The sequence below is a fragment of the Dipteris shenzhenensis genome, chromosome 6 (genome assembly GCF_047967505.1).
Source record: "Dipteris shenzhenensis isolate YYH24624 ecotype China chromosome 6, Dip_SZ_1.0, whole genome shotgun sequence".
NCBI lineage: Eukaryota > Viridiplantae > Streptophyta > Polypodiopsida > Gleicheniales > Dipteridaceae > Dipteris > Dipteris shenzhenensis.
This window is the reverse complement of record NC_141601.1, coordinates 19,530,665-19,545,583: the sequence shown is the minus strand read 5'-3', so window position 1 is coordinate 19,545,583 and position 14,919 is coordinate 19,530,665.

Genomic DNA, 14,919 nt, shown 5'->3' with positions numbered 1-14,919 from the left:
TTGTTTGTGATTAAGCTTTAAGATAGTTTACTAGGTTGGCCTGGACTTAATGTGATTATCTTAAACCAGCCTGGTGGTTGGAATATCATGCAACCGTCTGGTTGGTTTAGATCAAACATCAGAACCAGGCTGGTGTAGCATCATAAATACACACAGACGCTATGAGAAACAATAGACAAACAATACGCATAACATCCATGAGAATGGAATATAGATATGCAAGAGAATGATAGATGCTAAAGAACAATGTATTCCAGAGCAATAGCTCGCACAACATCTATGTACACAATGACCTTTGAATGCTAGTAATAACATGCATACAGATTCGTCTGACGGTTAGTGAAGCAGCAGTTGAAAACTACAACCGCTTGGAGATTTGAACCGTCAACCTTGCGGCTAACTTACCCTTGCACACCCCTCTAAGTCACTACTGCTAACCCGCATGGTTATGCAATAAGACATGGCAGTCACGGTGGACTGTGCGAACCACGCATGCACATCCTCGGACTGAAGTTAGATGCCTTACATAGTGCAAAGTGTATGTGCAACAATCATTTTAGGCATAGCCTCGGCAGAGAACCAAGCACGATAAGTTAAATCTCACCATTCACTCAGTACACAAGAATACAAAGCATCTCACCCGAAAAAACATTCAGAAAAAACATCCACTCTCTGTAGTCACAATGCCTATCTCAACAACCTTCTTTTTATTTCTCTTGCTTGTCCAAAAGCATCTCTACATTTTTGACATTTTTGATGTTGCCTATCCAAAAGCAACCACTATAGTGACGTATGCGCTTGGCTGGACAATGACACTTTATTCTACAAGGCCCTTTCGCAGCCATCACCGTAGTTCTACTCTTCATCCGAACTAGAAATGTACTGAACAGGTGCAACAATACCACCTCTCTTGCTCAAGCCCGCATCACTACTCTCAGGCAACTCTGTCAGCAACTGCATCGTCGCTCCACTCGAAGTAGCATCTGTAGTCGTCTCTAACTGTTGCTTTCGCATGAACATCTCAATCTTCGATCTTGCTCTAGATCCATCAGCCATTGCAACAGATGAGGCTTGGATCTATCCACTACTTGCTGTTCAGGCCACTGCTCTGTGGATAATACTTCATCTACCCATGCACCCGACGGTGATTGCTATTGCCATCGTTCTTGTGTCATTGCAAGTCTTTGAATCATCATCGGGTCATAGGAAGGAGGATTTGGTAACCCTGGAAAAGGTGTGTGCTTACTAAAATACTTCCCCAAAAACTTATCTGCCTCTTTCCACCGAGGAGGATGGCACACAACTCCAACCATAGACAAAGTGAACATCTCTACTGTTTCAGCACATCGATTCTTTTGTTGTTGTGGAGAATGGCTTTCACAATGCCTTCTGCCAGCTCTTCATATTTGGCTTGCCAATCCTCCTCAATCTAAACTGACTCCGCAACCACTCCTTTCCCTTATCTGTACCACTGCCACCAGAAGAAGTGTTAGACCCTTTTGGTCTAGAACTAGTCAGCACCTGCGGACTCGGTTGCTGACCAGAACCCACACCAGCTCCCGCATCTCCATCCATCTTGGGTTGTCATTTGTGTGGGCTCCGGATAGGTCTGTGGAACAATAGTCACACTCCATCTTCCCACCTACCTATCCCATTGTGCCCTCACATCACCCTGAAGAGCTTCCAAGAGCAAGCCCATCTGCTCCATGTTAACATTCACATTCCCCAAAAAAGCCCACAAATACTCCACCACATAGTAGTAGTACGTCAATGTAGCAACTCCTGCTCAACAATGCTTTACACATACTTCGCATGCAGCTACTGAGTGGCCTCCGAATGTGCTTCTGCCACTTGAACTCTGGCTTCAAGGACTGTCATCCGGTCCTCCAGTTGCCGCACCTACTCTGTTGACCTCGTAGAGACTCATTTTCCATGCACAACTGCATGACTTTTGCCTCCAAACTGGGCCGTCTAGTAGATTCACCACCCGTACCAATTTGTGAAGCGATTCGCGCGAGCAAATGCGAACAAAATTGCAGCTGTACATGCATAGGCTACGATCGAAAATTGAACATGGTAGAAGACATTAGAGATACACCTATAGACTCCAAGATCACCACCATTAACACTTTTGCTGCCAACACCCTCGTCACATCAGAGACCACCACTGATGTTGTAGTAGTCACCGGAGCCCGTGTTGCTATACTTTGCTGAAGCTGCTCCATCCATCGCTGCATAAGGGATCCCACCACCGGAGTACCGCCTAGGATCATTGCTATAGTAGACACTGGAGCCACGGTCACCCGCTCTGCCATGACTGGTAACACCATCAGTGTAGACACATCAATTTGCATCATCACCACCCCACTAGTGGAAACGCCTCCCACACCACCAGTATGTATAGGAGTTGAAGGTGCAAGGGGAGATACCACCCCCTGGCTAAGGCGAGGCTTCTTCCATTGTTGTTTCATAGCCACTCCAGCAGAAGATCCCTGAGCTTCATCCTATGTAGGCCCCTCAGGTGCGAGAGTGAGCACTAAGGTAGTCGATCTTTGAGGTGCTATAGACTCTAGATGAATGGGAAACAAAACCTCCGACTTGCCCAATCTTGAAATTCAATGCCTACTTCTTATCCACATGAGTTGCCACTCGTAAAGTCTCTTCATGAATCCGCTCCTTTAGGATTTGAGCTCATGGCACCGGCCTCTCTTTAGCAACATCTATCATCCCTCGAGTCCGAGGAGTGATGGTATACGTTTTGGCTTGCAAGAATAGCGAATCGAGAATCCAAGGATATAGTGTTGGGGTAAAGGCACATTGCCAACCCTTCATTAAAAGATAGGACACCTATGACTGTCTTAAGACAGTCATAGGGTAAACCTAATCCTAATAAAACACAACTGAGTTTGTGGTGTGGCTCATCACTTCACACCCGCACATCTTGGAGTTCTCTCTCTCTCACTCTCTCCCTCTTGCTCTCATTCCCCCTTCAGGGCCCTTCAACTGGTATCAAAGCCATTCCCCTCCACTCCCTAGCCTACCCACCCCCCTTCCGTACGGACGTACGTCGAGCGCCGTACGGCCGTACGTCATCCGTACAGTCGTATGGAACGCCGACATTGCAGGGCGGTGGCGCATTAGCGAAGGCGAGCTGCAGGGCAACAGCGCGAGCGCGGGCACAGGCTGTGGCGTGGGCAAGGGAGCAGCTCGGGCGGCGACGCGGGTCACGGGCTGTACAGCAGCTGCTGACAGCTACAGAACGGAGCTGCATCAGGTAGCTGCACAGCAGCTGCTACAACTGCATAGCTGCTAAGCCCTTCGGGCGTCGAGCAGTCTACTCCAAGGGTAGCCGTACGGACGACCGCCGTACGAACTGCCGTACAGTCGTACGGACTGCCGTACAGCTATACGGACGACGCCGCCACACTTGCAGGGAGTTACATCAGAGCTGTTTTTCATTTTTTGTGCAGCCGGGAGGTACATTTTTCATTTTTTCGGGATCTGTGTCAGAAGAAATTTGTTCTCCTTGGATCTGCTGGCTGCTGCACAAGTACAACAAGTACAAAAGTACAAAAGTTACATTCTTGTTTGGGGAAGAAAGAGAGGTGAAACAGCATTCTGCTCTTCATTCCTCTTGCTTAAGGATCATTTTTCAGTTCACAGAACTGTGTTATCTTGAAAAGTACAGTAAGTACTTTCATTCATCTTGTGCTTGAGGTGAAGAGAACCACAGTGTGGTTGATTGCACAGTTATTTTGTTCTGGGAAGGTAATGCCTTGATTTTGCAAGAGGACATATGCTTTTACTGGGTTTGAATCTCAGTTCACAGGTGAGCAGATCATAGGGCTTTTGCCCGGAAGGTGATGCATTGTATGCCTTGAGGCAGTGTGGTGCCAGAGAGCACACATTTGTCTTGATTTCCGCAGTGTCGAGGTGACATTTTCTTGCAGGTCACATTCCTTGTGCCACACTCAGAGAACTTCAGTTGAGCCATGCTTGGCCAGGGCGCATCGAGTTTACTCGGTCCCTAACTGTCCTTCATTGACAGTGCTCAAAAGGTTTCTCATTGAGTGTTTGTATGTTGGGATCTGTGTATGTCATTTCTACACAGGGCAGTATATGCATTACACTGGTGGATGATTTTGTCAGAGAGATTTTCATATTGCATGCTACCTCAGTGTTGAGGTGTTCTCTACTTGATTCAGGTGTCAGATCAAGCATTCTGTGACTCCTCATAAGAGGAGAACTCCCCAGAATAGAGCACCACTTGATCTAGTGCACACTGATTTGTGTGAGATGCCACAGTTATCACTAGGGGGTGCAAAATATTTTATTACTTTCATTGATGATGCCACACGTAAGGTGTGGGTCTATTTCTTGAAGCATAAGGGAGATGCCTTAGATGCTTTCAAGAAGTTTGTTGCTCAGGTTGAGAATTGGACAGGACGCAGGCTGAAATGCCTCAGGTCCGCGATAATGGGGGTGAGTATTTGTCACATGCTTTTGTGCAGTTTTGCCAAGCTAAGGGCATCAAACAGGAACTCACAGCCCCTCATAATGCATCTCAAAATGGTGCAAGTGAGCGTATGAATCGAACTATTCAGGAGAAGGTTCGATGTATGTTGTCTTATGCTACATTACCCCATGGCTTTTGGGCAGAAGCCGTGCAAACAGCAGTTCACATTATTAACAGGTCGCCAAACAAGGCTTTGGAGTTGAAAGTGCCAGAAGAGGTGTGGTCTGGCAAGCCACCTTCATATAAGCACTTACGTGTATTTGGTTGCGAGTGCTTTGCTCATGTACGCAAAGAACTACGCACCAAACTGGATCCAAAGTCTATCATATGCATCTTTATGGGTTATGGTGACGAAGGTGAAATGGGGTACAGGTTATGGGATCCCGTTAAACGGAAGATTATACGCAGCAATGATGTCATCTTTAAAGAGGATAGTGTACACAAGGAACCCGTGCAACCTGTGGAATACAGGAGGGTTATTTATGATGATGTTGGACAGCAAAGAATGCCCATTTATATGCAGCAGCAGGCTGCTGCAGATCACCCTGTTCAAGAGGGTATACAGGCTGAAAATCAGCCAGATAATTTTGCCAATGATGCACCACTGGATATGCCAGCAGATGGGGCTATAGAACAGCCAGATATGGTGGTACAGTCACCTGTCATGCATGAAGAACAGGCTAGACACAGCAGCCTAATCCGGAACATTTTGTTAGGAGGAGCTCCCGTGTACAACGGCCTCCTGCCAGGTTTGTTCCAGGAGCCAATAATGTGGCTGATTTTATCATGCTGACAGATTGTGGTGAGCCTTCCAGCTTCAAGGAAGCTATGGGAAGAACGGAGAAAAAGAAGTGGGAGAAAGCCATGCAGTCAGAAATGGACTCCCTACTTCAGAATGATACATGGGACTTGGTGCAGTTACCTGCAGGCAAAAAAAGTTTTGCCATGCAAGTGGGTTTACAAAGTCAAAGTGGATTCAAATGCTTTACCGAGGTATTCAAGAGAATTGCAAGTGCGATGACGAGCAAGTAGCAAGCAACCGGTACATGCAAACAATGGCTCAAGAGTTGTAATTCAGATTGCCAATATCCTGCCTTGACGATAGTGAGTTGCATGGTGGCTAGGCTAGGACCTCGCAGAAGACTGATGTCATGCCATGAACCCTTTTGCCACGTGTCCTCATGCGATGATTCGGCCACCTCCACCTCAACCTAGGAAATCTACACCTCATTCGAGATGGGGAATGGGCATTGAAGATTGCCGCCATGATGGTATGGACGAAGCCGAAACCCATGAATTGGATGTGGAAGTACATGCCCTTGCAAATCCGCAAGATAAAATGATGTCGATCCACAATCATGAGAAACATAAAATGGACCCGACCATTGCAATTTCAGCTTCCCTGGCATTTTACCAAGGCGAGTGTTGAACAGAATAAATAGTCGCCCGTGCTCAAAAGATTTCTTCTTGGATGCCAAATCCACCCTCCGCTTGTGCCTGGCTTGAACCTCCATGGTGAGATAATACCTCTCTAGCCGCAAATCATCCAATTGGTCTAGAACATGCAACTGGAATACCATAGAGTCACCTTCAATGATGTGTGGTACGCCCATAGTGCTACCAACAACTTCTCATTCCAATCTGTGCGGTGCTCATTCACTAGTAGTGACATGATCCTCTTGAACATATGATTGGTAAACTTGGCCAGTCCGTTTGCTTGCAAATAATAGCAGGAAGACTTCTTGTGAATCACCATATAAAAAGCATTCATCTGCTTGATGACTTTGTTGACAAAATGCGTCCCCCTGTCACTGACACTCTCAATTTGACACCCAAACCGAGTGAACACATCGTAGTACAGACACCTTGTGACTTATTTGCAGTGTTGTCCCGCAAGGCCCAAGCTTCCACCCATTTGGTGCAACAATCAGTGGCTACCAGAGTGTAGCAATTCTGTATGTGGGCAGCTGCGAGCTTGAATGGACCCATGAAATCCAGGCCCCATTTCTGAAATGGTTCCAGAGGCAAGATAGGATGAAGTGGCATGCGATCTCTGTCCCAACCGTTGGCAAAGGTTGCAACTTTTTGCAAACCATCGAGCATCCTTCTATATGGTCGACCACCATAACTTTGCCTTCAGAACTTTCTTTATGGTGACTTCACCCGCAAAATGGCCACCCAAAACCCCACAATGGGCTTCCATTAACATTGCTTCCTGCTCATGAGGTGGAACACACTGCAATAGCGCCTCAATCAGATGTCATCGGTACAACTGTCCCAGGATTACTTCAAAGGATCGGCTCTGCAATGCCAAGTATTTCCTCTAATCCCAATTCATGTACTTGGGCATGATGCCAGTAGATAGGAATGAGATCATCTCATCATACCATGACCATGGTCCTTCTGGGATGACTTCGGCCTCTACTATGATCAGATCTGCCCGAAAAATCGCTGCTAGCTCCGCATCAGGGAACTCGTCCTCCACTCCCATTGGTAGCTCCCCAGACTCTAGTTGGGAAAGATAATCTGCAACTGTGTGCTATGAGCCCGAGTGATGAATAACATCAAAGTCGTATTCTTGCAAGAGCAACACCCATCTTGCCAATCGGCCTGTAAGACTTTGCTGCTTCTCAAATATAATAATATGGAATGATCAACATGGAAGACAAATGGTCGGCCCAACAAAGAATACTGTAATTTCTTGATAGAATAGATCATGCCCAATCGTTCCTGCTCCGTGATGGAATAATTTTTTTCGGCCATTGAGAGCCGTCAGCTTGCGTAGTAGACTGGGTGATACCACTTATTCACATCTTCCTGCATCAAGACGCTCCCAATATCTCTATCCGAGGCATCCACGAACACATGAAAATTTTTCTCCCAATCCAGAGATGGCAGCACCGGTGCTCTAGAAAGTTCAATCTTCAGCTGCCGGTATGTTTGGTCACACTGCGGTCCACACAAATGCCTTTGGCGCCACATGTGCCAATGCATTCAAGGGAATTGGCATGTGAGCCAGGAACCACAGACGTCTACCATGCTAAGAACTGCAAGCATTCCTTAGGCGTTGTTGGTGCCAAGGCTTGCATAATTACTGCCACTTTATTCGGATCCACGGCAATTCCTTTTGCCGAGATCACATGCCCTAGGAGTCGGCTGCTACGGACTACCTATGCACATTTCATCAGATTTAGGCTGAAGGAGACTTCCCTGCATCATTGGAAACATTTTCGCAAGTGCTCCAGGTGCTCATCAAATGTGTCGAACACACTAAGGCCTTCCAGGAAAATCCTCATGAAATCTGTTAAATAGATCTCCTACATTGTTCGCTGAAAGGTCGAGGGAGCATTCTGCAACCTGAACTACACTATGCAAACATAGATGTGATAAATGCTATTTTTGGCTAGTCTTTTGGAGCCATTCGGATTTGGTTGTACCCGCCACTTCATCAAGCATAGAATCGAGATAGGGCAAGGGAAATGGATCAGGAACTATGGTCGCATTCAGCTTGCGGTAGTCAACACAAATCCACAATTTCTTGTTTTTGTTTGGCACAATGACAATTGGGGAAATCCACTTTGGATTTTCAATTGGTGCGATGAATCCCACCTGTAACAAGTGCTCCACTTCTTCATGCACTTGCTTGGCCATGTGCGGATTCATACGATACCTATGTATCTTCGTCAGAGTGACATCTAGTTTGAGGTTGACCCAGTGTTGGTAAAACTTTTGATCCAGACCCTTCATATCTGCATAGTCCCAAGCAAACACATCGAAAAATTCCCACAACAAGGGCAATCGCTTCACTGCAGAATTCAGTTGTCAACAAAGTGCTGACTTTGACTGGTTTAGATGCGCCATCCGCTCTAAGATAAACCGTATCTAGAGCATCCCCCTGAATGCAGGTGACTTTGCTCATTCATTCTTTGAATTCCCTCTCCTGCTGCAAGAGATCGTGTTTATCCAATTTTGCTGCTACTTGCTAGGGCAGATGACTCCTCTGGAATAGGACTGACCATGTCTGCCAGACAACTTTGATGCATGTAGCTGTCCATAATGCCTTCCACATCAATGGTGAAGATAGGAACCAACTCTGGATTTGCCTTGAGAAACGCTTCCTTGTCATCATCCTCCAATCCATCTGCCATGTTCACCGTCTCGGCTAGCATAGGTCGGACCGCATCCACCAATGGTGCTGCCACTTCCATTGTGACCCGCACTTTCTTCTTTCCTCTCTACACTGAAATGACGTTCTGCTCCCAATTTTTCTTGACTTTTGCTTGCCGCAACCAAGGCCTACCCAAAAGGACGCTATACTCTGGTGTTGTAGCTTCCATGTTGAGCACCACAAAGGACACCACGAATGATATGCCTGCCATCTCTAGTGGTCGAGCCCGACGTTGATCAGCCATGCAGACTAAGAATGGTGCCGGCTCCCAAGACATCCAACCCATTTCTTGGTAGGTCTTCCAAGTGACAATATTGACCCCCAAACTACCATCTACCAGCACCTGAGCAAAAGTCCGACCTTGTGCCTTTGCAAAAATCATTGGAATTCTCATGTTGATCAAAGAGATTGCTGGAACTGAGCAAGAATCAGCTTGACATAGCTCCACCTCTTCTGGTTCAGACTCCATGTGCAGGGGATGCAACAATTGCCGGTGGAATCTCGAACTAGATTAAGCAATCGGCCCAATGAAATTTGGATAGGAGCCTCAAAATGCACTCCACCAACCCCAGCTCCCTTTGTAGAGAATTCGCTTGCCTCTTGGCTTGGTTAGCGGCGAACAACAGAGTTGTTTCGACTGCCATCAGACCGTTTCTTGGTAAGTGTAATTTGAACTTGGCTTGAGTCTATGCCTCTGATTGAACAACTGGTTTCACAAATTGCACGTTTCGTACCTCATTGGGCGGTGTTGTGGACTCTGGTAGAGACATCAATGGTGGCTCCTTTGTCACCAACTTGCAGACTTAGTGTCGCACATGTTCCTGAGCTGACCAATCCAGCATCTTGTCACCGTTCTTGGGAGTCGATCCTCGTAGCTTGGTACTAGCACGGGTGATTATGCTAATCTCTAGACACACCAACGGATCATCATCGACAATGTATACCATCGAAGTGCTGGGCCTTTTCCCAGACATTTTTTGTCGCTCCACGTGTTGCCGATCCCATTTCTGAGCCTCTAGGCATTCGTTCTGCCAATGGCCTTTGGCCAACAAAACAGATAGGTTTTCGGGGCGATTCTGACCATGACCCCCGCCTCCATGTTTGCATCTGTGTCCACCGTCACCTCCGCCTCATTGGAACGTCTATTGCTGTGGTTGGAATGCTTGTTGCTGTGACTCTTCTTGCACAAAAGATGCAGCCACATCTTGCTGCTAACCAACTGCTATCTTGCCACGCCCATTGTAATGGCATGCCACTGTGTTGTGTGTATTAGTCAAGCAAATTGCGCACCAATTCGTGTTAAATGCAAACTTGACTGCGGAGTGACCAGGATTGCGATAGTGAGTACACCATATCCCCGTCAAGCCTTTAGGTACGAATCCTTCTCCGGAAGCCACTGGCATGCCCTTACCTCCTTTAGAGGCTCTCCGAGTCTTCGCCTCTGCTTCAGAGTCGGAATCCTTCAAACTGGTACCTTCAAACCTTCTATTCGAACTGGTTGCATCCGAATCTTCCTCACTGTCATTCAATTTCTTAGATTTGGACATTTTCTTGTTGGATTTGCAATTTCTGGATGTCCTCCCGTGTAGCGATTCCCCCGTCTGCACTGCTTGGGCCATGACTGCCACGAGCATTGTCTGTGTCCAATCCACTATGGCCAATGCTGTCCGCAGATCCTGTGATAGTCTCAAAATGAAGTAGGCATTGAGTACCTCCTGAGCAGGGCTTTGAGTCACATGCACACATTGCAAGAGTAAATTGAATTTGGACGCATAACCTTCCACATCCTGATTGCCTTACTCCAAGCTATGTAATCTCTCGAGAGTTTGCAGAATCATTTTTTCTTGATGAAACCGGCTCAAGAATGTGTCATGGGCCACATCATATGTGGTGAAATGGTTCACTACGTACTATGCCAACTAGCGTGTTGCCTTACCTGATAAGGTTGACTCAAAATTTGCCTCTTGTTGGAGTGGTACCACACTGCACTTGTTTCAGTAAATCCCAATCTATAAATCCCAAACAAGGGAAAATGTAAATCCCAAACAGTATACTAATCCAAAACAACCACCGAGCTTGTTTTAGTGACGATGACTGCGCATGAGGGACCATCTAATTCATAGGTTTAGATTAGCATTTAGTCGGAATCAAACTGTAATAACAATGACTGTGCATGAGGGACCATCTAATTCACAAGCTTAGATTAGCATTGAGCCAAAATTAGACTGTAATAATAATGACTTTGCATCTAGTTCACAAGCTTAGATTAGCATTCAATTGGTTTATCAGTTGGTTTATCAGGCTATAATAACAATAGTTTAGAATGAGAACTAGCATTATAGACTGTAAGAACATATCACACGGTTAGAATTACCATCTAATAGCACGTCATGAGTGAAGCACTCATAAGAAAATAGAACCGTCGAATCCAACTAAATGCAACATTTTCAAATTATAAGGTCCAAATGAGTGAAGCAATCGTATCCAAGGACGGATAAATGGCAAATTATTGCTTTAAAATTGAAGTTATATAGAAAAGCCAAATGTAGAGTCAGACCCTAAAGTTATATACCCAAGTAGTATACAACCAAGTTTTACTCTTCTACATTTTGAAAAGAGACCACCATTGTATCTAAGTATGGATAAATACAAAGACAATTTACTTCTTTTTTTTCAAAGAAGATAATTTACTACTTAACTCAAGTTCTATTGAAAAGATGACTCTATTAGAGGGCCTTCCCACTGTATTGAAAAGTTCTTATAGTATTTAAGGCCTTCCCATAGTTCCTCATGCAATATGACCATCTTGTGAATGGCACTCTTGGGAACTCTATGTTCCTCCTCCAAGTGATTAATCTCACATACGATAATCTTGGATTGTTGAGGGACCCCTTGTGAAATGGCTTCATCAAGCTCAGGACAAGTGGTAGGAAAAATATCATTGCCTCTGTGGCTTTCCATCTCTATTCCTCCCCTGTTCCTTCACTTGAGACCTGTCCAGTTTTAAAACTAGTTTGCTCTCTTGCTATCCAAGATGTAATTGTTCACATATTCTAATCTGTCAAATCAAGCCGCCTTGTGAGATCTTTGCCATCTTTGAAGACCTGTGTATTCTTCATTTTTTATTTTTAGATGCATGGATCAGAGGGGTTTTAGATTTGTACAGATCAGCCTATAGGAGGGGTCAGGGGAGATAGATTTCAGATTTCTAGATCAGTCTGTCAAGGATGCCCTCTCGTCCCCTTTCGTTTTCTTTTTATGGTTGAGGCTATGAGTATTTTTCTCAGATCTTGAGCTGACATTGTTGGGCTTGTTTGGATAAGTATGGTCAAGGGCTTTCTCTAAGGTGTATGCGTGCATCTAGGGGAGTCACATGTGTGTGTGTGTAGGAGAGGCACACTTAGTGCCATAGGCCCATGACATAGGTGATGATGTAATTCAAAGGCCCCCACATGGGGTGGTGCCTATGATTGTGGAGTTCCTATGATCTAGGAGATATCTCTTTTGATGTAGGAGAGGTGATGATTGATTTAGGCCACTCTCTCTCCATTTCTATAAAAGAGGGACTTCCCTCTCACAATGAATAGAACACCCATTTGAATATCTCATGTGTTCTCACTCACCTCTCCATGATGAAGCTCTCCTCTCTCCCCAAGTTCCAACATTTGGTATTAGAGCCTCCTTCAGTAGTCCCTAGCCCATTGTAGCTTCAATATGCCACCTCATCATCTTCTTCTCTATGCTTCATCTTCTTCTTCATCTCTGCCCTCTCTCTCTCCAAATTTTGCTTAGCTCCATTCTCCTCCGTTCTCCTCCATTAAGCCACCATTTCCAAAGCCCTCTAAGTTGAAGTTTCCTCTACTAGGGGTGCACCTTTGACACCAATAAATTAGGGAGAGATGCCCTCTACAGCTCGTGTTGACACGATATTTGCTCACCAAACTTTCAAGCAATTCTGCCTACTAATGCAATATTTCACCAATTCCTCTTAGCCATGTGAACAATGCCACCTGTTTTTTTGGCAATCCTCTCTACTGGAAGTATTACAGTAAGAGCTTCCATTTGCCTTTGAAAGCCCTCTCAAATATTTTCTCTTTAGCTTTAATTACAGCCTCTAATTTTAGAGTGCTCAATTTGGGTGTAGCAGTGATATCTACTTCTAAGATGAACCATTGAATATGGTTAAGTGCTAGAAAGTTTCACTATTATCTCAGTTATCTTTGGTCTTTTGGAGGTTTGACCATTGGAAGTGATTTGAGGCATTTTTTAGTCTTATCTTTGGAGCACTATCCTACAGTTTGACAGTTTTGGCAAATGCTCATAATGCATTTATGATTTGAATATGCTTGAATGCTATTTTTTGAAGCAATAGACACTATATTTCCTTTATGCTAAGAGTTTGGGGTATCTAACTATCTCTCCAACCAATTACACTTGTGGAGAAGGAGACTTCTTTGTAAGGGACTAGACACTACCACATTAGTGGTAAGACCTTCCCAATATGCCTTCATCATATTGTTCCTCTAACATTGATTATGTATATTAGAGGAAAACATTCCAAAAGAAGACTAGAATGAGAGTAAAGCCCTGTAATGGTGAATATTTCATCAAGGTGAAAACCAAGCTATGGAGTACCCAATCATACTATGGAGTATTGCCATGTAAAAAGGTTTTCTCTACAGCTGCTTTCCAAGAGACAAGCCCAAGAGGAGGAGAGGAATGAATCCCAAGAGAATGAAGCATTTCATGTGAAGAAGAGCTGCATCAACAACAAAGAAAATCTTGCTTAAGGAAAGACTCCATCAACAAATCAAGAATCAAACTTTGTGGTAGAAGATAAAGACTATGCTTTTTGTGCACTTTGTCTTTTGAATTTTATTTATCATCACTTGGTCAATTTTTGAATAGTACTCCAAAAAGAATGTTATGTGTTTTGTCTTTTGTAAATCACCTATGGTCACCATATGATGTAGGCCATGTGATGTGTCTTGCAGACATGAGAAACTAGGTCCACACAAAGGCCTATGATTAATCCTTGTACATGCAAGAGAGATAACCATTTGGGGGGGGTCTATCCCATTTTTGTAAACCTTGACCCTTGGGCACCTTTGCTAGCATGAGATCCTAGACATAGTTTTATCCTTGACCACCATGAGATGGCATGAGAAACTATGAGACTAGATGTATCCTTGACATTGCAAGAGGCAAACCCTTGAGGGGGGGTATGTTGGCATAAGTATGGTCAAGGGCTTGCTCTAAGGTGCATGTGTGCATCTAGGGGAGTAACAGGGCTTCGATTATCACTTAGACAGGAAGAGGACCTCATTGGTCCTCACATTAATTGGAACAAATCCAATGGCTTTTGAATCAATGATGATGACACTCCAGACTGGGGGGCTAATTTGGACCCAAAGGGGTGTCTGAGTCAGGTACTTAGGATGCCAGGTTGGTTTGGGTATCTCTTGTTAAGAACAGTTTGCTTCAATGTTGGAGAGTCTCAAGAGAAAAGTTCTTTTTTGGAGTTCAACCAGATTAGAGCTTGCATCCAGGGTGGTGGTTGTCAACCAAGTTCTATTGGCCATGGCTTGGTATGTTTGCTCCTTTTAGTGTATCTCTAGGGATTGCATCACTCAACTCATAAGGCATATAATGAATTTTTTATGGAGCGGGCTAGATGGCACAACAGACAATATTGCAAGGGTGGCTTGGGAGACCTTGATCCTTCCCACACAAAGGGGGGGTCTCAACATCATAGACCAAGATTTGCAATGCAAGGCCCTGCTTTGCAAGTTTGTGGTTAGAGGCCTTTTTCCTGGGGAGGAGCCTTGGAAAATTTTCTTCATTCAGGGCATTCAGACTTGTAGACCCTTCTCAGGTGGAAATTGGATTGATAGCACCAGATGGATTTTCACCTCATCCAGTCTCAGATCTCCATCCTCCCCCCCTTTTGATTGCTATTGTGAAAGCCTGGTCAAACCTTAAAAGTACCCTTTAGAGAGTTACTGCCTCATCTCTCAAAGATATTGATAGGCAACCTATCATGTGGAATGCTTGCAAATGTTATGAGCATGGTAGGAAACTTGGTTTATCTCATTATATGCAGTGGTCCAAGTGGGAGAGAGGCCCAGCCGCTTTTATCAACTCTTGGGAGCCTTTAAAAGGCTTCTAGAAGATTGCAACAAGAGTTGCTTAGTCACCTCAGAGGAAGTGCAAGGAGGATACTTAAGATAAATGT